The sequence below is a fragment of the Euprymna scolopes genome, chromosome 21 (assembly GCF_053919585.1).
Source record: "Euprymna scolopes isolate OS-2025 chromosome 21, ASM5391958v1, whole genome shotgun sequence".
Lineage (NCBI taxonomy): Eukaryota > Metazoa > Mollusca > Cephalopoda > Sepiida > Sepiolidae > Euprymna > Euprymna scolopes.
In genome coordinates this window covers 16,141,989-16,169,156 of record NC_136502.1, presented here as the reverse complement: position 1 = coordinate 16,169,156, position 27,168 = coordinate 16,141,989, and the positions used below count along the sequence as shown (strand labels likewise).

General features: G+C 32.3%; 1 protein-coding gene and 1 pseudogene across 5 annotated transcripts in view; both read right to left on the bottom strand.

Annotated features, from left to right (window-relative positions):
- LOC145242018 (protocadherin beta-2-like) overlaps nt 1-27,168 on the bottom strand; it is an 828,148-nt gene that overhangs the window by 193,174 nt on the left and 607,806 nt on the right. The window lies entirely within an intron of this gene.
- LOC145243231 (U2 spliceosomal RNA) lies at nt 8,209-8,341 on the bottom strand (annotated as a pseudogene).

Below are 27,168 nucleotides of genomic sequence, written 5' to 3'. Positions count from 1 at the left end.
GTGTCGGTAGGGAGATTCACTTTTGAAGTTTAAGATACAGGAATTGGTTGCAATAGTTTGTTTTTTTTATACGAAGAAATAATGAATTCATCTTTGCTGGGGTATATGAGAACATCAGAGAATGGAATACTATTGTCTGAATTTAATTCATAAATGAAAGCTAGTACGTAGTTTGTTTGACAATGATCCTTTATTTTCTCTATTTCGCAAGAATAAAAATATTGCTGACGTACTTAACGTAAGTAGACTTCTTTTTATATAGTATTAAATAGTTTATTCTCCAAGTTGGATATATAAAAGTTACTAAAGGTGGGTTTCATTACGGACTCCATTGCTACCCATCGATTTGTGTATAAATGTTGCCTTTATGATCATAAAATAGAACTTCGGTTGTATATATTAGTAATAATTTTTTAAGGATTGTAGGGTTAATTTTCAGTAGAGGGAAGGATGGATTATTGTATATACTGTCCATAATGATATCAATAGTTTCGTGAACTGAGACATTGGGGAAGAGGCTTTCTACGTCTTGTGGGGCGGCGATCTTGTTATTAACTTTTGTTGTTTGGAGAATTTGTCTGAGTTCTTTCGGTAGATTTTATGCTGTATTTGCTTTGTAGTAAAGGGGTTATGAGATCATTAATTATTTTGGTTTATTTATATATAGAGTTGTTACTTGTGAAATATATCTATAATATAAAGCTGAACGTCTGTGTGTGTGTGTGTGACTGGTCACGAATAGGCTCCTATATGGTTGACTATTTTTAAAAACTGATTACATATAACGATAGAAGATGTATCGGGGGGTCAGGAATGGGTATGTTTGATCTGGCAGAATGGTGGTTCATAAAAATAGTGGGGCTTGCGTTCACGCCTGGCCCCCAAAGTATGGAAATAAAAAATGAAAAAAAAAACGTTTACAAGTGTTTTTGATATAGATGTACATAAGAATACTTTGATAAGTATGTTTCAACTTAAATAGGAATGGTATAATAAAATTGTGGGGTCTGCGTTCGCACCTGTACTCCATGAAAATATGGCACAAACTTTAACAAAGACTTTTCATATCTATTTTCGTAAGTACACTTTGATAATTATGTTTCAGTTTGAAGAAATATAGTATAATAAAATTATTGGGTGTTCGTTCGCGCCTGACCTCCATAGAATGTAAACATGTTACAAAGTTTAATAAGGTTTTTTAAAAGGGGTGAGGGTCCACAATAACACCTTAACTTTAATCTTAATTCACATTAGCTTTTATTTATTTTTTTGAGTTGAATCATATTGTGTCGAATAAATTCACGTTCTTATTAAAGTGAAAGCCAAAAAAAAAAAAGTCGGAACTTCAGACAATTCTCGACACAAATTTTGCATAACTCTGTTTTTACCTTCTCCACTTGCACGTGGCACTCTTTCGAAAATAGATAAATAGATGAATAATAAAAAATAAGAACGTTACTTGTTATCGTGTCAAAAGAAGGAAACATCCTGCTCACGTGATTACGTGTCTTTTTAAAAACATTTACATAACATTTTTATTTTTATTTATATACCTGTTTAAGCTTTTTTGTCAATGTACTAGAAGGAATTCAATTGATTACAACCCTTTCTGCATGTTCTTTACATTGCAATAGTACAACCCTGAATCTGACGGTGCAATACTACACCGTTCAATACTGTAAACCTGAAACGAAGCTGTTCTGCTTGAAAAGGGCGCCATTTTCTTCTTATTCATATTTATATCGATTCTTTGCTTTAAAAAACTAAAGTAATTACGTGTTTACTTTTTTAATATCCCATTTTGCTGATTATTTTACTAAAGTAAGTAAAGCTTCATTATTTTTCAAAACTGTTTTTGTTTCTTTGTTTTTCGATATTTCGTCGATATTATTTAGTAAGAGTGTTTAGCAGAAAAGCCAACAAATGACATAAATAAATAAATATACAAGAAATAAATGTTACCATAGTCAATAAAAGTTCAGTTCATGTTTTTTTTTGTTTTGAAATAGTTTTTAATGCTCTTTACTTGAAATAATTTCAGCGAACCGATTTTAAAACTAAATTTGAGGCGATAACTACTTAAATGATTTTTATATAAACTACACATGCCATAATCGAATATTCTTCAAGCACAAAATAACGGAAAACATTAAAATATGTTTATAAATACTCCTTACGTTGACAGAACTCTCTTAAATTGTTAACACAGAATGCTCAGGTGCCCTTCCTTCAAATTGAAAACGGGGCTCTCCATTTCAAAGTCGCTGCCATTTTGATTTTTTTTAAACCGGTTCGTTAATTAAAAAAAAAAATTATACAAACTACTTAAAAATGCAAACCAATGAACTTTTCTACCATAAAAGTAACTTTTATTGACTATGGTAACATTTATTTCTTGTATATTTATATTATTATAAATATAACATTTTCTCTTTGTAAGGAAACATCATTTTGTTGGTCACTCTTGGCTACGAATGGAAACAAAGTTGATACAAAAAAATATGTTTTCGCGAAAATTATTTTTACTTTCATCATATTTTGCTTAGGGTAAAATCTTTGAGTATCAAAATCTATCTCTTTACAACCCCGTCCTTTTCATAACCTATCATACTTTCATCAATCATAGTCCATTTTATGTAGGCTGTTTTTGAACCCAGTCAACGACGGGTACTTCTGCTAGTATATATATATATATATATATATATATATATATATATATATATATATATATATATATATATATATATATATATATAACACATGGTTTGGCAATTTTATAAGTTATAAATCTCAGTGACTATTGATCAGAATTTAACAAATGAAGGCTCGTTGGAAAGGTAATCACCCGAATCGTGTAGTGGGCTATGTGGTATTTGCTGTTAAGGTCTCACATTAAGGGAATCATCTATCATCCAGAGCCAATTATTGGCACTTTTTTGTAGCCATAAAATGTTTCAATTACAGTCATTTATTTTCCGAGTTTTGCATATGAATTTCAAAATATCTGATATTTCCCCAAAACCTCTGGCCTTGATGGAGAGGAGACTAAAACTTGCTGTTATGGTTTCAAATGATCTGAAATAACAGCAAGGGGAGACTTAATTCCAAATATTTCTCATATGTTATAACTTCCCTCTTTGGTTTTCATACATATAGTAAATTTCAGTGTATAAGGATTATTTCTTACTGGAGATATTCATAATCGTACCCTATTTCCAAAGGAGGGGAGATATAACATATAAGAAATATTCTATGGTTAAAATTTTATGACAATTGGTAAAAGAAGAACCTATATTTTCAAACCAATAAAATATGTTCAAATTTGTCTACATTTGTATATATAGTGTCTTGGTAGGCCAGCTTCAGTTTTGCTGCTTCAGTTATTTCCCCGATGGCCTTGCTAGGCCACTAATTTATATATATATATATATATATATATATATATATATATATATATATATATATATATATATATATATATATATATTGTAACACAAAAAATTAAGTAAAAAAACAAATTTCAACCAATTCATTTAAAGTATTAAGGGGAATCAAAAAAGCAAACGAATAAAAATAATCTTTTACTTCTCTACCAATTTATACATTTTTGTAACATTTCTTTCGTTTTTAAATTTTCCTTTTCAAAATAATGAAGGGATTGTAATAGTAATCTCAACCGGAAGTTTAAATTACTTTACCTTAAATAAATCAGTAGTCGTTTTAAGTAACCCATAGATTGTTTGTTATATTTAATATTTTGCATATCATACTTATGTAATACGACACAATCACGCTGACCTGACACACCGGTTTTTGTTAGATCACCAAAGTTAAGCAACGTTGAACCTGGTCACTACTAGATGAGTGACCATTTGGGAATGCCAGACTCTCTATGTAGAAGGACGTCGAAACCTCTCTGCAAGTACTGCAAAAACCTAACTTTATCATCTTCTCTGACGAGGATATACAAGTATTGACCGCTGATGAATTTGGTATTCCTATGAAATTTTGTCATTAAGAATTAACATCTCTTAAGCAGTCGGGGGGAAAAACTATCTTGAAAAGAAAACGTTTAAAATTAGTTCAATATTTTTAGCGCAAAATCTAGAGAATTTTACGAATATGACATTAATAAGCTTATTGTTACATGTAAAGCGAACGTAGAAAAGAATGGAGACGACATTAACGATTATATACATTTGATCTTGTGTTTTGAAATTGAGACTAGGATAGACAGAACGTTCGTTCCCGTATGCTATGTATTTTCTGTAACAAAGTAAAAGTCTATAGTTCTTAAAGTTGATTTGGTTTTTGTGACTGTGATCGCCAGATAAACATACATTTTTGAAAGAAGTGACTTGAGTGCTAATTAAATAAGTAACGTTTCCACGCGTGATTAATCACCATTCGGAACATAATGGAAGGCATATTAATGTGATTATAAAGTGATTTGCTACGGCGTCTGCTCAATCGTGAAATGATGGAGGTGATCTACAGAAAAGGAAAGGAAAAAATATGACACGTCTGATCCTGTTATGATTCGAACTCAGGCGGCTCTTATTTTGATCTTGGCTAAGTGTGAATTTCCGATTCTCATCCTCTTTGGGAAACGGATCCTCAGACATTTGAGCTGATCTCCAATAGAAAAGAATAGATCAAACGAGAAATGACAAAAGGTGTCGCCTTAAATTATTTTATGTTTTTAATTCTTTCTAAAATTCCTTTGATACATTTTTGTTTTTCATTATCTAAAGAGCTCTTCCTTTGGCTTATTTGCTTTCGATTAATTTAAAAATTGAATAATAGCCCTATTTTCTAATTACATTTGTGTGTAGTCAATGACTAATTTTCTTCCTATATTCCTTCCTTAAATATACAGGCTTATATTCGATTAGTGTATTTGACCAAACATTATATACATATTAACATGATCGAAACGAACTAAATCAAAAGCAAGACGGACAAATGTATACTTTAGGCAAAGAGACGAAGCAAGAAATGACATCATAATTAGATGAAACAATTTGGTTCAAAAATAGTATAAAAGTAGACGTAACTGGGTAGGAAAGATAATCCACTAGGAACTGTGCAAACGACTACACTTTGAATACGCAAACTGTATAAACATAAACTGGTTAGAATATTGGAAAATGAAAATCATAAAATCATCTGGGATATAAAAATACAAACAGTGAACCGCATACAACAAGAAATAAGAACATCTGTCACATAGTAGATTTTACTGGTCCAGAAAAGCATAGGGTGAAGCTGAATGTAGTAGAAAAACAAAGCAAATATATGAAGCTTGCCAGAAAGCTAAAGAGAATAAGGAACAAGGAGGTAACTGGATGTGATAAGTTGTAAAATCAATCTAAATGCATTTCTGTTACAAACTCATAAATATTCGGGCATTATCAAGCATTTAAACAAATAAAACGTAATATGGTTCTAGGTTCGATTCTCTTCTGGTTCAACTGTGCTGATGAGTCGCATGAAACGAAATTATATCATATTATATTATATTATATTATATTATATGTGTGTGTGTGTGTGATTTTCCATTTGCGGGCACTACGTGGGTAAGGGAAAATTATTTCCAATTAGCATTAAATTAATACAATTCATGTACTCGAAAAATTACCATAGCCAATAAAAAAATGACAACCCTCTCTCTCTCTCTCTCTCTCTCTCTATATATATATATATATATATATATATATATATATATATATATATATATATATATAGCCATCCACATACGCTATTTCGCCGCTCATCAGTGCGGCTACACAAGTAACTACCTCAAGCCAGAATTGAAACCCGACCGTCTGTACGACAGTGAAGGCTCCTAACTATTACGCTATTGGCGGCTGCTGAACAAGTAGTGAATATAACGATGTTTTGACATCGTCCGAAATACCTCCGCTCGATTTGTTTACACAAAGAGCATCGCTTATACGCTAATTGTAATTCGTGTATCACTTCTCAATATGCTCAACTCAAGATGAGGAGCATTATAGTCATCCACATACAGTACTGTTTCGCTGTTTCACAGCTCATCAGTGGGTCCAATATAATATAATACTAAACACGAAATCTGCATTAATCAAAATATCATATTTAAGTGTATTTTACGACCAGGCAATGCCGTGGGGCCTGCTAGTATATATATATATATATATATATATATATATATATATATATATATATATATATATATATATATATATATATATATGATATTTTGATTAATGTAGATTTCGTATTTAGTATTATATTATATTGGACCCAATATAATAATAATTATTTAAAAAGTTTAAAAAAGAAATGACTTGTACACCACCACCAAGAATCGAAATCAAAACGTTTAGCTTACAATTTACTTTTTCCTTTGACGTTAATGTCTGAGCTATGAAGACATGTTTGCTGCAAAGCTAAAAATTAAAACATGAAACAATAATTATTACATTACCCATGCATATTCGTAATGCCGTTGTTCGACCTTCTCTTGGCAAATTCCATTTTTTAAATTTTCACACTTTTGCACTGATTTTCCCCGGCTAAAACCCAAATATACAGTTTCTAATGGGTTCGAATACCCTATATATTACGTTTAATGACTGTAGACCAAAAACTGACAGAGGAGTTTGGTAGGAAAATTTTTTTAAACAGATATATATATATATATATATATATATATATATATATATATATATATATATATATATATATATATGCATACATAAATATATATAGAAAGAAGTTTGTGTTTACTATAACCTTTGTACGCAACCTTAAATCATGTAGAATATCTGCATGAATATAATTACATGTAATAGTTAACTAAAGATGATCATCACATAAGAAACTCGAAAAAACTAATAGGGAATTAATTAAAATGAATGTTTAAAAGAATATGCAAATTAGCTAGATCTTTTGCTAGTTAATGCAATTCCACGACCCTATATATAACAAAGTTGTATTTTTTTTTTTAATAAATAGAAAAAAAGAATTTTAATATGAATATCAATACACACACACACAAAACAAATTTTAAGGAATATATATATATATATATATATATATATATATATATATATATATATATATATATATATATATACACGGATTACACAGGGAAAGAAGGCATATTTTCATAACATGAGTAGGTTAGCCTAATTGATATAAAGAAAAAAATTAGCTCCAATATCCAGAACATTTTTGTTATTGGAGGTAGTGTTTGAGTAACACTGCTGGGGAACCATGATTTAATATTCTGTTTTATAAATCTCTGAAACAGTGTTTCATTGTAAACAACTGATGATTCCTGAAATAACATTAGGACTATTGTGAATTCGCGACAACAAATTTGTTCAGCAATTGCAGAAAACTAATTTACTTACTGTCAAAGTTTTCCAATGAAGTACTAAAATTTTTTTCTTATATATATATTAGTGATGGGACGAATCCAATATTTTTTCCAAGTCCGATACAATTACCAATTCCGATTTCGATTCTTTATAAACTCTAAATATTTAACCATAAAGTTATTTTTCCACAATTATAGTAAAAACATGTGTTAAGCGTGCAGATATTTTTTCATTCATAAAAAACACACTTGTAAGTGATGATCTATAGATTTTAGTTTTACTATTAATTCAAAATCAATAAATATTATTTTATCATTACTAGCAGCAGTGGCTTGATTTTGCTTTCAACAGAATAAAATAAAAAAAAATCAATTATAAGGATTGCTTATTGGCATCGGAAAGTAGGTACTATTTTTTTCCGATACCGATTCTGATATCCCTAAAAGTTCCAATTTTTTCGATTCCCAATTCCGATTAATCGTTCCCAACACTAATATATACATACCACATGAATATATTTACATACCACCTATATCCACTATGTGATTTCTCTATCACATTAATTACTGTAGTTCTCCTATCCCCCCCCGCACGTTTTCAATGTATTACACTTTACCTCCCACACCTCATTCTTTTGCTTCTGATATAGTTATCACTAGACGTCGCACCTCTAATATGTTACCTAGCATCTTCTCTCTTCTCCTGATGAGAAGCATTAGACTTCGAAATACCTAGGTATAATGAGTTTACTTATTCTACACCTCTAATTGATGTACCTATTTACTATGCCTCCCCACGGGACAGAGTTAGACACCAGGGTCGTTTTTTTAACGTGGAGAAAAGGTACAAAAATAAAAATTGTCTCAGTCGTGAAGGATTTCTCCTCCGCCGAAAGAGAACAAGAAATGGAAGTGCAGCATCTGAAGAACAGATACTACACTTTGATCTTGACCAAAAGGCCAAGATGTAATCTCCATATTAAATCAACGATTTAATTTATATGCATCCATATATTTTTTATATTGTCGTTCGTTTATTCTTTATCTTCTATATTAAAGATCCAAAAACTTCCAACACACACACACACACATATATATATATATATATATATATATATATATATATATAGTTTTTATTATTCTTTATGTAACCACAGTCTGCTACAAGGTGCAGACCGTTTCGATCATAATTGATTGGCGTGAAGCAAGGTTAATGTTTTTACATTAAAATAAACATTAACTTTGCTTCACGCCAGTCATTTTTCTCTCCTCTAAAATTAAAAATGGTCTTAAACCTTTTTTAATTTTTTAATTTTCTTGCCTGATGAGATCAGTTATGCACATCGTAGCAAGATATGACTGCATTTACTTAAAGAATAATAGAAACTATAATTTGCTCTCTTTGATTGAGCACTATCAACGACCCTTGTTGAAATTCAATTATTCTTAATTTTTGGATATCTTCTTACCTGGAATATATATATGTGTGTGTGTGTGTGTGTGTGTGCGTGGGTGTGCGCACGCGCGTGTATGTGTGTGTGTGTGTGTGTGTGTGTGTGTGTGTGTGTGTGTGTGTGTGTGCGCGCGCGTGTGTGTTCGTGTTCAGGAATATAAAAAAAAATTATTATATTCACGAATATATTAAAGATATAATACAGATGTTACATATTGTGGTGTACTTGTGTACTACAAAGCCAGAACGTAAGTTGTCAGTTTCAAATTTGACACATGAATATGGAAGAAACAAAAACAGAATTATGAATTATCACAATGGAACCAAGACGGAATTTATTTAGAAGCAAAACAAAACGCAAATGTTAAACATCATATATTTTTCCAGCAAATGTCGCAGCATTAATTATTCATAATTAACTATGATTCAGAATTTCTGAAGAATCATGACCAGTTCTGCTCATAGCAGAACCAATGACTTGTCCAAGTTTTTGTCTCTTTCTTTCTAAAAAGACATTCATACCACTAGCACTAAGATCATTGTAATTTTGGCAGGGATAAAAAAAATAATATAAACAATGATATTAATAATGATATAAATAACAATAATAATAATACAAAATTAAGAAATACTAATGTTTCCGAGCGAACAATTTCAGAATAGGTAAAAGAATTTCATCCTTCTATTTGTGTCCTGTAGGGAAATGTTTCTTTTTTAAATTCCAAATGAAAAATGAAGGAAAAAATTTGAGAATCTTCGATAATTTCTTATCATATTAAATATCTTTTTAGCATCTTTTATTCATTTTTTATTTTTTTTAAACATATCCAATAATCCTTTTTAATAGGCCACTTAAAAATAAAAATGTTATCTATATGGTAGTTCGACCTTAGGACATAAATGAATAATTTCCCTTCTAATTGGCCTAGCACTATATATATATATATATATATATATATATATATATATATAAAACCTATATATAACATATTTCAGAGACATACCATGGTTTCATTGCAGTGGATCTGCCTTTTAAGAGGCTGAAAATTATGTAACATATAGTTTTTTATATAAATAATTTGCGATCGAGTACTTTACTGATTCTTTTCAATGTATCCCAACGCTTTATATATATATATATATATATATATATATATATATATATATATATATATATATATACGAGCAAAAGTACCCGTCGTTGACTGGGTTCAAAAACAGCCTACAGAAAATGGACTCTGATTTATGAAAGTATGATAGGTTATGAAAAGGAAGGGTTGTAATGAGATAACTTCGAATTTGGGTGTAAAAAAACCAAAGCAAAATATGATGAAAGTAAAAATAAAATAGATAAACCCCATAATTTATTATACCATACTTGTTCACACTGAAACACTTATCACAATATTCTGTGGATCTATATTAAAAAACATTTTTAAACTTTGTGACATATTTCCATTCTATGGAGGTCAGGTGCGAACGAACACCCCATAATTTTATTATACCATATTTCTTCAAACTGAAACATAATTATCAAAGTATACTTATGCAGATAGATATGAAAAGTCTTTATTAAAGTTTGTGCCTATTTCCATTCTATGGAGGCCAGGCACGAACGCAGACCCCACAATTTTATTATACCATCCCTATTTAAGTTAAAACATACTTATCAAAGTATTCTTATGTACATCTATTACCCTTGTAAACGTCTTTTTTTTAATTTTTTATTTCCATATTTTGTGAACCAGGTGCGAACGCAGACCCCACAATTTTAGTGAACCACTGTTCTGCCAGATCAAACATACCCATTCCTGTGTCTCGATACATCTTCTATCATTGTATTTAATCAGTTTTTTAAAATAGTCAACAATATAGAAGCCTATTCGTGACCAGGCACACACACACACACACACACACACACACACACACACATTCAGCTTCATATTATAGATATATATATGATTAAAAAGTTTAGGTACTGGATATGACCTTAAACTATATCCGATGGTGAGGTCCCAGCTTGCGGGCTTTGGGGAGTGTGGAGCCACCCTTTAATTACCATTGCCCCCAGGTCCACTCTGACCCCGAATGGTAGTACCTGCTAGTGTCCCAACTATGGGTTAAATAGAAACCGACTTGAAAAATGTATATATATATTCTATTAAAAAAAAATTCAAAATCACTGGATTCGGCATTAAATAACCTGAAAAGGGTAAAACAAAAACAACCAACTAACCAAGTAACCAACATGATTTAGATTAATGTTTAAATGAATGTTTCTGATTAGAGCACAATTGAACCATGATACTTGACTTTTGCACTTTGAACTTTAATTCAATCCGTTATATATAAAAGCCATTCACCAAATTAATCACGAAATAAATGGGAAAAGGCGAATAAACCAACAATACAATCAAATCATATTAGTTGCTTTGTCTTTATTGTTAGTCTTTCTGCTCTTTTTTCATCCATATCTATATATATATATACTAGCAGAAATATTTAGAGTTCCTCGGGATTTAATGAAGAACCCATGACTTCCTGCCCGTAATCCATAACACTAATTTTATGGCAGTTTTCGGTGTGCAGATTTTGCTCGGTTTTTGAAGGTCAAATAGAAATTCCTCCACTGAGAGATCTTTGGTATTTTGCAGCTAAAATATTTAATTTTTTTGTTTTCTGCAAATCTTGTTTAGAATTGTGTTCGCTCATAAATTAATGCATTCAACAAAATATTTGTATTCTAGTATTTATTCGCACAATTTAATTCGCTAGAGTCTCTGCTTTCACATTCATTGGAAGTACAGAAAGCTGATGAAGTCGGGTCTTCAAGTTTGTCTCTGCATAAGATGCGTTCCATGTTTATAGAACAACTTTAGCAGAATAAATTTCTATAACTAAAACAAGTTTATATTTTTAGGACTATTCAGTTCAAAAACATGTATAGAGAACAGGCTGATGAGATTGTAGAAAAATGATATCTCTATCTGGAAAGTTCTTCACTTAAAATAAGATTTTTAAAATTATGCAGACTTACTCTTGATCTTAAATTTGACCGTGAAAAAATAATTCTGTTGATAACATGGTCGTCTTTAAATCCAATGTCAACAAATACTTGCCATAAATCGTCCTCAAAAGTAATGGAATTTTGTTTATTCCATTGATCATTTATAATCCTCTCATAATATTCTTCATCATTGAATTGACAATCTATCAATAGCATTAACCCTTATCCCAAGTGGCATTTAGCCTTGATAAGTGGTGACTTATTAATTAATAATAAAAATGAGAGGAAGAGAAATGCATGGAATTTTGTTGCTACATTTGGGCTGGTGCATATACAATTATTCTCTTGGATGAGGTCCAAAAGAGTCTTCAACTTAATAGATCCCACTTTGTCAACTAAGCTCCAACCCCTGTCCCATCGCCACAGTGTTGCATCTCTGTGCCTGATTTACAAACATTTTGATGGAATGTGCTCTGATGAACTCATTGTACTTGTGCCTCCTCGGCATACATATCCCTGACAAACCCGCTTAGCAAAAACATAACACCCTTTCACTGTTGAGGTCCCTAAAGAACTTTTTACTCTAATAATCTCGAACAGCTAGACTTTGGAATTCCTGCTGCCTGCTGCCTGCTCCCTGACTGTACTGATATGCAGAAGTTTAAATGTAACATAAACCAACATCTTGCTAATCTTTCTTAGACATGGCCCCAAATCGTAGCCCTTACGTCCAAGTGACGATATAAACGTGAGTAAACAAACAAAAAATCGTTTTTGACATGAAAAAAAAACGAATTTTCCCATTTGACTTGGAAGCTAGATTTAACTTTAATAATCTTGTAGCTTGGTTACTGTGAAAAGCGTCTCTCTATTTTTTTTACAACATTTTAAGGAAGAAAGCTAAGCATAATATCTAAAGAGGCTGTAACAGTGCTACCAAAAGCCCCTCGTCCGCTAAGTGTGTGAAGGTCCACAATCTTGGCCATACCAAACAGAATTTTTAGGGTTGAGGTGAATGGTGCTGAGCCTGGCAATACGTGTATTACAGCTAGTATTTAATGTGTTCAAGCGAGCCTGGCAATACGTGTATTAGTCTGTCCTTCTATGTGATTAAAATGAATGGGTTTTTCTATCTGTTTCAATTATCTGTTCCGTTGGTTTTGTTTGTTTGTTTGTTTTTAGGTGGAGATTTTTCTCCATCTTAACAAGATTCGTGACCTTATAAGATTTTCTCTTTATTGTTAACTTATTCTGTTTTAATAATCTGTCAGTGAGAAGATGCTTAGCGCTATCCGATCGCATGTCCAATTCACCGCGAGAATAAAAAATAAGCACCGAAAGAACATTAAACAAATACAAGAGGAGACGAAGTCGTTTCCATGAATTTTGTTTTTATACTAAATCATATTTAGATTTCGATGTACAGGATTATGAACACATTACACACATCACATAATCACATATATGCCGAGACAAGCACGCACATCCACATTCATTCACACACACACACACACACACACACACACACACACACACACACACACACACATATATAAATATATATATACGAGGTGCCTTTAATAAGTTTCCAGTCTTTTTTTTTTTGTACAGACATTTAAAATTGTCATAGATCCTTGAAAATTCAGTATGTTATTGCTATACATCTTATGAGATGACTGACCAATTTTTATGATTTCAGGTTCAAATGAATAACCCTACTAAAGCCTGATTGTCGCAGCTGCTGAATTTCAAAAATGCAATCTGAACGTGACGACATTTAGAAGAACGATAGGCAATAAAATTCTGCCTTAAACTTGGAAAGAATGACACAGAAATGTATGGAATGCTTCAGGCTGCTATTGAACTATCTTGCATGAATCGAGCATCAGCTTTTGAGTGGTATAAGAGATTCAAGGAAAACAGGGAGTCTGTGATGAATGATGAGCGGTGTGAGAAGTGTAAAAACTTCCAAACACCAGAGTTGATTGGCCAAATAAAGAATTTCATGGATAAGGACCGTTGTGTGTCGATAACGGCAATAAATGCACATTTTGATGTCGGTGTGGGAAATATACACACGAATATTCATCAGGAACTGAAAATGCAGAAGATTTGCGCAAAGTTTCTCCCAAGGGTACACCATTCTTGTCACAGACTATTTGACCAAAATAGGCATCAAGACAGTTCGTCACCTTACCTATCGTCCTGACATTTTGGTTATTCCCTAAGCTCAAGGAAAACATTAAAGACTGTTGCTATGAGACAATTGAGAAGATGAAAGAAGTTGTGATGAGAGTCATTGACACGGTCACACAAGAGGATTTCCATAGTGCCTTCTAGAAGTTGTTGGAATGGTACAACAAGTGCATTGCAGCCGGAGGAGATTACTTCGAAGGGGACTAGAGTTTCATGTGTGTACTATCAATAAAAGTGCCCATACAAAAAAGTCTGGAAAATTATTGAAAGCACCTCATGTATATATATATATATGTACTAGCATGGGTGCTTGGCGTTGCCCGGGTGTTTTGGGGTGTGTGTTGAGCCAAAAAAAAAAAAGTGGTAGGCTCGAACCCATACTGCGAAGGAAGAAAAGAACGTGAAAAAACGTGACGTCTTTGCTGTTACGACTACTGCCAAACCGGAAGTGACGTAAGTTTAAATTAAGGCTAGACAATCGAAAAGAGGTCATGACTTTCGAAAATATCGGCAAAAAAGCGACCCTTCCCTGTAGAAAGTGCCCAGTTGAGGGTGAAGAAATTAATATTTTTAGCCAATTTTTCAGTATTTGTCATCTGAAGGGTCGAGCTTCAAAACGATACTGATCTTGTGAAAATCCATCGCCTCTGTCGAAAGTTTTAGGCAGACATGCAAACATACATACATAGATTTATAGATTTGTAGCTCCAATTTTCGACCCAGACCGAATAAAAAGCTTGTCCTATCTCTGAGTACCCTTTATGTAAAATTTCAAATGTTTAGACCAGAAATTGTCGGAGTAATTTGGTAGAGACCGCAGAGGTCAATTTTTTTTAACTTTGACCCCTATTATGACCCCTTAACATTTATTGTTTTGGGCGCAAATCAAGTTATTAAGTTAGATCCATGTCTAAGGAACCTCTATCTAAAATTCCAATTGTTTATCCGCAAAATTGGCAAAGGAGTTTGGTAGAATTCTCAAAGGTCAAATCGTTGAACTTTGACTCCTTAACAGCCAAATTTCTGGCCAAAAACGGATTACAAAGATTTTCCCAAATCTCCATACCTTGTATATCAAATTTCAAGTCTGTAGACTGAAAATTGACAGAGTTATTGTGTAGGGAAATGCACACACACACACACACACACACACACACAGACATTTTCACTTTTATAGATATATAGATATAACAGATGTATAGTATTATTAAGGTATTTAAGGTGTGAATAAGAGTTATAATCTTTGTTTCATTCCAGAATATTGAACATGTTTTAACAAATCAGTTGTGCCGATTGTGTTTTTCCACCTTTATGTGAATATGTATGTATTTATGTATATGTGTCTATGCATGTGTGTATGTATTTGTGTCTATGGATGTGTGTGTGGGGGCGCGTTTTTGTGTCTATGTGTGTGTATGTGTATGTATGTGTGTATATGTGAGGATGTGTCTAGGTATGTGTGCATGTGTATACGTCTATGTACGTGTGCATGTGTCTGTTTATGTGTATGATTGTGTCTATGTATGTGTGTGCTTGTATCTATGTATGTGTGTGTGTGTTTGTATCTATGTATGTGTGTGCATGTGTCTATGTCTATGTATATGCTTTTTTTTTTTTTGTTCCTTTGAAGATTGTAATGCTGGGTATGGGGCAGCTAAACCAGCTGCCAACATTGCCCTGCTTTTTATTGAAACCAACCGAGAGCTCTTTTTAGTATCCTAGTTGTTCTCTTAAGTGAAATTGTCTGGATCTCTTTTGCACTTGGTTCACCAGGAATATTAGTTAGGTAGGACTTCAGGTTCTTCTTCATAAGCCCTGTGGCACCTATAATAACTGGTATGATTGATATCTCTCTAAGATTCCAGTTTCTTTTCATATCATACATGAGACCTTGATATTTGGTCTGTTTCTCCCTTTCAGCTCTGTTCAGACCTTCATCATTAGGGACACTCACTTCAACCAAGGTTGCCACTCTCTCTGACTTGTGTGTATGTCTGTGCTTATGTCTATGCATGTGTGTATGTGTGGATGTATGTGTGTGTAAGTGTCTATGTATGTGTGTGTATGTGTCTATGTATGTGTGTGTAAATGTCTATGCATGCGTTTGTATGTGTGGATGTATAGGTGTGTTTGTGTCTATGTGTGCGTATGTGTATGTATGTGTGTGTATATCTATATGTGTGCATGGGTGTATATGTATATGTGTGTATGTGTCTACGTTTCTATGTCTGTGTGTAAACCATAATTTGAACATGCTTTTTTCTATGCCTATTTTATCTGAATAAATGTGTGTGTGTGTGTGTGTGTGTAAAAGTTATAATTTCAAAACAGCTTAATATTTTGTGTTTCGTCACGTGATGATTCTGACATGCAATCATCCCGTTATTCATGCACTACTTCGCGTAAAAGTAAAAATTAATCCTGAAATCATTCGCTTTTTTTGTCTAAACTTTTTTTATATTTAACCTCATTGCCTTTTTTCGTTTATTCTTTACAAACAATTACAGATAAAAAAAAAAAGATAACACCATTCTTCATCAACATTCACACAACATCCATCAATATCTACCTGCATCAGCTTGTTTTTTTTTGTTTTTGTTTTTTTACTTTAGTTTGTTTTACATGAACATAGCACTCTTGTGTCATGTTATGCAATTTCTTTAATGATTTCATAATTGGTCAGTGGTTACTTCATTTCATTGAACTCAAATCTATGGTCCTATCTTGTTAAACTTTTAAAAAACCCACTCGACTAGCTACAACCACTATATATGATTTCCCCCACTATTACCTGTGCTTAAATTTTAACACAGATTCCATAAACAGAGCTTCTTTCCCAAAACTCCCCATCTGTTGAACACTGTTCCACTAGCCGACTTCCCAGTTGAATACAAGATAGTAGCTTTAAAATCCAATGTAAACAAGTTCTTGCTGAGACATCCTCATGAATAATCAAATTCTACTCAATTTACACCATTCATTAACTCTTATCCTCGAGTGGCTATCAGGCCTTGATATGTGGTGACTCCCAAGTAAAAAAACAAACAAACATGCATGAACAATAAATGCTATCTTCATTGATGTCACACTGAAATACAATAGAAGAAGCTTGTGTGACCATGACCTTCATCAATTAAAAAAGGTTGTTACTTTATTTGTATAACATTATTATCATTACTATAGATTGCATCCAATCTATCGATCTATCTAGAAAAGTGAAAATGTCTATCTGCCTTTTCTCTATGGTAGTTAAGGAAGACTGTTATACAGAAATGGTATTACTTTACATATTCACACTTTTTAATATATACATATGTATGCACAACAACTTATGAACAGGGGCTCTTTTAGGGCAAAAAAAAAACTCCATTTTTGGAACTATTTTACCATATCTGTCCAAAATTTTCTATGTATGTCTATTTAGCAGTTTTGCATGGTGCTAAACTCAAATTTAAATATGTTAAGGCCTTGGGAACTTTTGAGGCTAAATAGGGCGGGGGCAAATGATGGACTTAGTCATTTCTTTTTTTGCATGGTGCAAAACTCAAAATTACATATGTTAAGGCCTAAAACTGCAATGTTTGTTCATTTTGACATCCCCTGGGGACTTTGGGGGCTAAATGAGGGGGGGGGGGTGTACTTATGAGGGACCATGCATGTTTCACTTGCTTTCACTCTTATTGGCCGCAAAACAACAGTGTAGTGCTTCTTAAACGTAATGGATTACTGTCAGGGAATCAGGAAGCAGGAAGGGAATTCCAAAGTCTAGCAGTTTAAGGGAAGAAACTAGAGTATGAGGCTTTCCGGCATCTTGGGATCGTTATAGTGAAGGCGGGAATTTTGCTGCTCATTGCGTCACTCAGAAATATTTACGTTGAGGAGGCAAAATTGATAAGAATTCGTCAAAGCACACTCCATTCAAATATTTGAAGAACAGGCACAAGGATGCAACAGTGTTGTGATGAGACAGACGTTAGTGTTTCACTGATAGTGCGAGACTTATTAGATTGGAAACTCTCTGTTGGATCCTAAGAATGAGAGATTAGCGGTAGATACTCCTGCCCAAATGTGGTAACAATACTCTATGCGTAGATGAATGGTGGCTTTGTAGAGATACAGAGTACTGTCAGCTATGAGTAATTTTCTAGCATGATAGAGGGAGCATACCTTCTTTGCAGCAGACTTAGCAATGTCTTCAATGTATTTATTCCAGCTTAGTTTTCCTGTGAATGTTAAGCCGACGAGTTTGAAGGATGAGTACTCAGAGGAAGTGTTATTAACCATGGCAATCTAAACACTTTAGTGTCGTTTCATGGTGTATCCGATCGTCAGAAGTTTATCCTTATCCTATCAGTCTTTATCCATTCGATGCAAACTCAAATTAGCCAGAATTGAATTTTAATCGTAATTCTTCAACGGCAAGTTTCTTTTAATTGTTGTGCTCTCTCTCTATCTCTATCGTCTGTCTGTTTCATTTTTTATTAGAAACTACTGAGCCGATCTAGCTGCAATGTTGCATGGATCTTTGTTATAATAAAGTGTGGCAAACTAAGTGTTATGACATCTGTTTGGTGCCGAGTTAGGGATTAATAGTGATTAGTCATCACTAGGGCTATGACAATAGAATATTCTTTTCATTATTTTGACTCTCGAGTATATATCTGACACAGTTAATCAATCGAGAACCACATCACTCTATCTAAAACCATATAAGATATTAACTGATATAAACTCAAGAGTCAAAATAATGAAAAGAATATTCTCTTGTCTTATCCCTAGTCATCACACTACCATATTTACTCTAGACGTATACTCGAAAACTACTGGACGATATTGTAGAAGTTTTGTATGGAGCTTATGATAAGGTACAGTGAACAAAGTATTATGGTATTCGTTCAATTCACATTAACGAATACATAGGGATTAGTATTTAATGCAAAAATGAGCTCAAATTTAATCATATTCAACCATCAGTTTAGCATAAAGCTCTCGTTTTAAATCAATTTGCTATAACTTCTGCCGGTCCTTAACGAGGGGGTGAGTCTGGTATATATATATATATATATATATATATATATATATATATATATATATATATATATTCTTCTTAAATTAGCCCAGTCTTGATAGTCGAATTTAAAATTTCTTCCATTTCTTTTTTCTACGCACATGTTATCTTCCTTTAAATAATATTATTTGAACTCAATCCCTTTTCCTTGTACTCATTTGTGAATTATTCCACGGATTTCTGCCTATTGGATTACTTTGGACCATCTTCCAATTACGCGATTCCCTTGGATTTTACTTGTGCAAATGGAAATTTAACTAACTTTCTTGGATTTGCATTTTTGGATTTTACCGTTATTGGATATTTTCCCCTTCACCAGACTATCCATTCACGTGAAATAACTTTTTTCTACACCATATTCCCTCTGCTTCACTTTTTGTTATCAAGTAAGATCTATGACTTACTTGTAGTTTCATTACATACTTTTGCAAGAAAAATCCGATCCCGCATTTTGCTAAATCCTACCCTCTGATGAGAAGGAAAGTATTTCTTCGAAACTCCGCGAATTAAAGACTATCCACTTATTTAGTGCTTACTTTTTAAAATTAAATATGTTTTTAACTCTTTTTCAAAGTGTTTTTTAACATGTTTTATTAATATATATTATTCCTTAATTGGAATTCATTTTTTTTTTAGATGAGCATTATATGTTAATTTTTTATTTTTATTTCGGACTATTAGTCTCATCTTTATTAGTTGTTGTTTTTTTTTTTTTGATCTTTTTATTGGTTCACAATGTTTCACAAAAGAAAAAAAAAAAAAAAAAAAAATGAATTCCAATTAAGGAATAATATATATATATATATATATATATATATATATATATATATATATATACCAATCGGTACGGACCCGACATGGAAGATCAGATAATAAATAAACGTGGATTTATAAGATCAAAGAATCCAACCTTGATCACCCTTCGGGGCCCGTGGCGCAGTTGATAGAGACGTTGAATCTCTACGGTTCCAGATGAACATTGTCTGAAGATAGCGGTTTCAATCCCACCCAAAAGCGTGCCAGAGGTAACTGGTCAAAAATGTGGTGAGATGACAACAACTACGGATGGCAGTGATGGCTGAGAATGCAGTTGGGAGATTCGAAGTTCCTATCCGTCGCGGTTACCACCTGACGAAGGCCAGAGGAAGTTGGCCGAAACGTTGTGAACCAATAAAAAGATCAAAAAAAAAAAACAACAACTAATAAAGATGAGACTAATAGTCCGAAATAAAAATAAAAAATTAACATGTTTTATTAACTTCTTGTTCTTTTTATATATATATATATATATATATATATAGTCAGTTTTTTCCTCTATTTCATTGACCGGAATAGTTTTAGATACAAAAATCTGTTACTTCAAACTTATCTGTAAATTATTGCACTGAATTTTTAAAACAATTCCTTTTCATCAATAAATTTCACGATTTCATCGATGTTAATTATTTAAAGTGTATTTATGCTAACCACCCTCCGTCCCAATTCTGATTCCTTTTTTTTTGGGGGGGTCGTCTTCCTCTCGAGATAAGAAATCAGATATAACCAACGCCATCAACATTATTGCACCTTATTATGCTATTCGTCCGTCCTCCAACGGTATTCAGATATTTAGATTGGAAACGTTCATCTGGGTTCACCTCCAAAGTAATTTTTTTCTCATTCGTTAAGGGAGAGGTTGGAACTAGAGACATTACATTTTAATTTATCATGGCAATATTTTATCATGCATAATATACAGTTTTCCTACAATCATATCTTCATAGGGGGCATTCGTCAGTTTTCGCATATAGAGTAATTTTATCTCCAAAACAAATATTACAGTTTAATACATCATGGAAATATATTATTACACGTAATTTGTATTTTCTCCTAACCATATTTTTAAAACGGATATTCATCTTTTTTTTAAGTTGAGTAATATTTTTTCTGTCTGTCTGTCTGTCTCTCTCTCTCTCTCTCATATATATATATATATATATATATATATATATATATATATATATATATATATATATAGTGGAGATCGTAATTAATAAAAACTGAAGAAAGTGCTCAATACTTTTGTAGAGCAAATATGCGTTTTATTTTTTGTTACCGTATCTTTCTGTTAAGTTACATTATTGTTTCGGCTACACGGTCGTTTTTTTTGTCCGTCTGTAGCATCCTCAGACTTTTACAGAACCAGGGTTCTTTAAAAGTCTGAGGACGCTACAGACGGCCAAAAAAAACCAGAAAGATACGGTAACAAAAAATAAAACGCATATATATATATATATATATATATATATATATATATATATATATATATATATAGAGAGAGAGAGAGAGAGAGAGAGAGAGAGAGAATTATTTACCATAATAATTAAATACGTACAGACACTAGAGTTTAATCCTTTCAGGAATCATCAATGCAGGGTGTCACAATTAATACCGGTCGACCGATTCGAACTCGGCAACGAAGCCATTTCTAAATCAATTGGCAAGGACCAAATCCATTCGGCCACTGTTAACCGCGAGCAATACTGTTGAAATTTAAACATTTATTTTTAAATGTTTTTTAACGTCTGTCAGAGTGATCTAATCATTATATGATCATCTGTGCATAAGAGCTAAATTGACCGATTTTAATGTAACTGAAAGTGCTCAACGATAAACCGGTTTCTTAAAGAGGCTGACATAATTATTTACTATAATAATTAATTATATATATATATATATTGTTATCATATTAACCATCACATTCAGCTTGATGAATTCTTTAGTGAAGTGAAACAAACGTTTCTGTGCAGCTTGCTTGCCATAAGTATACTTCATACTACTATTATGCTACTACTGTAAAAGTAAATATACATATATTAACGACCAGGAAGGCCATGGGGGGGGGGCAACAGAAGCAGCAAAACTGAAGTTGTCTGCCAGGACACTATATATACAAATGTAGATAAATTTGGACATATTTTAGTGGTTTTAAAATATAGGTTCTTTTTTTACCAATTGTCATAAAATTTTAACTATACAATGGTATTGTAATCTTCAAAAAACCTGCAAATTTTCATGTAGTTTCGTCCCATAGAACCAAATTATGAGCATTTCAATATATAGATATACCACTTTTTTGACAATATTATAAGTTCCAAATCTATTGATAAGAATTAAACAAATGAAGGCCCGTTGGAAAGCTAATGACCTGAATTGTGTAATGGGCTATGTGACATATATACATATATACCACTTTTTGTGGGAATTTTATAAGTTTGAAATCTCGGTGACTATTGATCAGAATTTAACAAATGAAGGTTCGTTGGAAAGCTAATGACCTGTGTAGTGGGCTGTGAGACATTTGTTCTTAAAGTCGCACATTATTGTTTAAACAAGTGGGGGATCACTTTTCTATATTAATTTAATGTAAAATGAGCATCTATTTCATAGCCACCTTTGCTATAAATTGGGTGTCTATTTTACGTCAAATTAATATAGAAAAGTGATCCCCTACTTTTAAAACTATAATTTATTTATATCATTGAAATTACTCGTTTCCTGTGATTTTAACCGTGGTTTTCGTTTTCAGCACCCTCGAAACCCTACAATAGTGATAATTTTAAAGGATTTTTTGTGAGTGGAAAGATACTGTACCTTTACCAATATTTCAATCATAGTCATTTGTTTTCCACGTTTTGCATATGAATTACAAAATATCTGATATTATTTCACCCAAACATCTGGCCTTGATGGAGGGGAGACTAAAACTTGCTGCTATGGTTTCAAATGATCTGAAATAACAGTAAGGGGAGACGTGATTCCAAATATTTCTCATATGTTATATCTCCCCTCATAGTTTTTATACATAAAGTAAATTTCACAGTGTATAAAGATTATTTGATACTGGAGATATTCATAATCGTACCTTATTTCCAAAAGAGGTAGATATAACATCTGAGAAATATTTGGAATCAAGTCTTCTCTTGCTGTTATTTCAGATCATTTGAAACTATAACAGCAAGTTTTAGTCTCCCCTCCATCAAGGTCAGAACTTTGGGGGAAATATATATATATATACAGAGTGTCCACAAAGTCTGGCTACATTATGTAGCCAGACTTTGTGGAAGCATCCTCTAGATTATGTAGCCAGACTTTGTGGGCACCCTGTATATATATATATATACTGGGTGGCCACAAAGTCTGGCTACATAATCTAGAGGATGCTTCCACAAAGTCTGGCTACATAATGTAGCCAGACTTTGTGGACACCCTATATATATATATATATATATATATATATATATATATATATATAGTACCATGCAAAAGTATTGGATACAGTACATCTTTCATCATAACTCTAATTAGGGTTCAAGATTTTACCTAAAATTTGGTCAGTATATTCCTATTACTATTCTAACTTATATTTGGAGTAGTAATTACAAAATCAAAGTTTAGAAAGTTTATATTTAAGAAAAAATATAAATTAACAAACAGAAAAGTATTGGATACATTGATTTAATATTTGGTTGCTTTTGTTGAGTTCAACACCTTCCATTCGCTTTGCACGTACGTTTTTTGCAAAAATTTGCAGGCATTTTGTGCCATTCTTCTATGCAGAGCTCTTCTAGTTGTTAAATATTTTGTGGATTCGTTTTGTGAACATTGATTTTCAATATTTTCCACAAATTTTTAATTGGATTGAGATCTGGAAACTGACTGGGCCAAATAAGAACGTCAAGTTCGTTATTTTTAGCCATTCTTTGGTTAGTTTGGCAGTATGTTTGGGATCATTGTCCTGCTTAAACACAAAATTGCTATTAGGTCCCAACAAATCAGCAGATTTCCGGAGCTTGTTCTCCAGAACATCCCTGAACATACGCCCATTCATTCTACCATTAATGATTTCTAATTCATCAGTACCGTTGGATGAAAAACACCCCATACCATAATCGAACTACAGGCAAACTTCACTGTAGGAATGGTATTCTTTTTGTTGTAGGCGATGCCATTTTTCTGCCATACTTGTATTGCTGTGTTTCTTCCAAAGATTTCGATTTTTGTTTTGTCTGACCAGATTACCTTGTTCCAAAATTCTTGTGGTTTCTCCCCATATGTTTTAATATAAATCAAACGTGGTCTGACATGTTGATGCTTCAACAATGGAACTTTTCTTGGAGATCTTGAAACAAAACCTGTACAATTTAGAGCTCTACTAATTGTATCCTTGCTCACATCAATCCCAGCTTATCTGCAACAGCTAACAAGGGTTTTTAATATTTCTAATAACGTTTCCAACCGTACTTAGATTAAGTTCCCTTGATATAATTCGATATCCCTTTTCCTTCATTATTTAAATCATTTTAATATAAAGCTCTATGATTGATTAGTGATAACTTGCTTGCATGATTGCAACACTCAAAGCAAAAATTCAACACGATATGGAACCATTAATTATCAACAACATATAATATATACAAGTAATAAGTATATATATAGATATACATTAATATATAGTAATAATTAGTAATAAATGGTGATATTTACAACTAGAAATAAAAATAGGTTTAAGGCTCCTAAAAAAAAAAATTTGTACTAGAACTGTCCGCAAGGACCCATGGCGCAGTGGTTAGAGTACTGGGAAAAATCAATTGTAAAAGTGATATTCATCGGAAGGCTGAAGGTTCAAGGTTCAATCCTTAGAGTGGGCGATCGAAAAAATACATTTGCGAATTACTTAGGACCTCTATCAAGTCATGGCTGATGGAACAAGAGCATGCTACCCCGTGAAGTAAATAAAGGGTTCCGCTCAAAATCCGTCCAAGTTCCCGAGTTCGACAGAAACATTCCTGAGTTCAACAAAATACACCTGAAGAAGGTCGGAGGTTACATCGAAAAATCACACTCAAGATGAGAACAGTAGTCCGATAAATAATAATAAAAAAATTTAAACTAAAATTATTTTAGAAAATATCCAATATTTTGCATTAGTTAGTTTATATTTTTCCTTAAATATGAACTTTCTAAACTGGGATTTTATAATTACTACCCCAAATATAAATTAGAATAGTGATAGGAATTTACTGACCAAATTTTAGGTAAAATCTTGAACTCTAATTGGAGTTTGGAAGAAAAATGTAATGTATCCAATATTTTTGCGTGACACTGTATATATATATATATATATATATATATATATATATATATATATATATATATATATATATATATATATATGTGTGTATATATATATATATATATATATATATACAATATATTATTATATAAGTATAATATAAAGCAGTCATGTAGGCGTGCGTGAGTATGTACGCATGTATATCTATACACACAGATTTTTGTATGTACATGCATATAGCTAGGTAATAATTGGAACAAGCCCCTAAAGAATCCCATTTCTATGAAGTGGTCTTTGGGAGTAATGTCGTTATTTTATGCTGTCAAATTTGATTTATGTCATTACATTTTATAAATTGAACCTTATTTTTCTCTCCTTTTTTTTTTTGGCAAGAAAAGATAACTTCCTTCCCTACGACCAACAGCAACAAAATAATACACACACACACACACACACACACACACATACACACACACACACACACACACACACACACACACATATATATATTATTGGTTGTGTTGTAAGCATTTTGATTAAACACCGACACGTTTTTAAATTCTTGTTGGAATAATGTTCCACAGACCCGATTGTCAGCATTGCATGCCTGCAACGTTAATTCCCATTCGCCTAAAAACTGTAGGGAAAAAAAAAGAAAATGAAAACTGCAGCTTGTGCTTTATTATTGGTGTCCATGGGGAAAGTCGAATAGATTAAATTATACCTCGTCTTTTAGATAAGGAAGTCAGTGCACGTATTGACGGTACGTTTATGTTGGCTACCACTAAAAACAGTTTCGGTTAGTTATATCTGCTTTGTGACAAATCAACAAAATATAAATGGTTGCACCTCTTTTTACGGCATATCAACCCTTTTTTTCCCCACTGAAACATTTTAGGTTATTTGACTCCGAAAGGCTTGTCTCACCTGTTTTATGCCAATCAACCCTTTTCGAGCTATTTAATACTGAAATAAAATAAAAGGCTACTCTTGTATGTTTTCTGGCATCTGAACTTTTTCTGGCGCATTTAACACTGAAACGAAATGAAAGACTTATCTCAGCTCTTTTACCGCAAATCAACTCTTTTAGTATTTAATGTCGTTAAATAATAAAATGCACGAAACGCGAGTCTATTTGTGAATAGAATGCTATCCAACGAAACTAGCTGAACCACGGCCACTGTAAAGTAGGCCTAGCCACTGGACGATTACTAATTCTTAAAATGGAAACAAATGATAAATTAAAAAAATAAAACATTTTAAATTCAGGCATATAATTTAAATACAAAATTACGAATACAGAAATATTTATTTTTAAATCAAACTAATAGAGAAATTTGTTAGATAATTTCGTTAAGGATGGGTTTCTAAATAATAACGTTATTTAATCACGAGCTACATAATTCCCAACAACTGATTAATTAATGAATTTTGCAAATGTTATAAAACTTGTTGATAATTTTTTTTTTTAAATGATCGCATATGTGTGTTTTCTAGAAATATATTTGTATTTCTTGACTAAATACTATTGAATTACTTTTTTTTAAAAATATTTTTATATAAAAAAAAAAGATTCCTGACAGAAATAATAAACTTGAAACATTCGTTTTACACACGCGCTCCCGCGCGCAAATAAGAAACATTTGGACGGAATTTAATAAATTTAGAAGAAAGAAATGGGGAATTAAAAACGCTCATAGTGTTATTCTATCGAAAACTAAAGCTATATCGAAAATATATAAATCATAAAAAATATTTGCTTAACAGAGTTAAAAACTAAATAACAAAATACAGTCACTTTTAGACGAGTTTTATGAATCATTCGGGATTTTTCTTTGAGAATTGAAACAGAAAATGACCATCTATCGCTAATAACCGTGGCCTTTATACTTTATTGTGACGTCAGAAGCTCATGTGATTTAAGTGTTAAGGCCTGCTTTACGGTGGTCGTGATGAATCA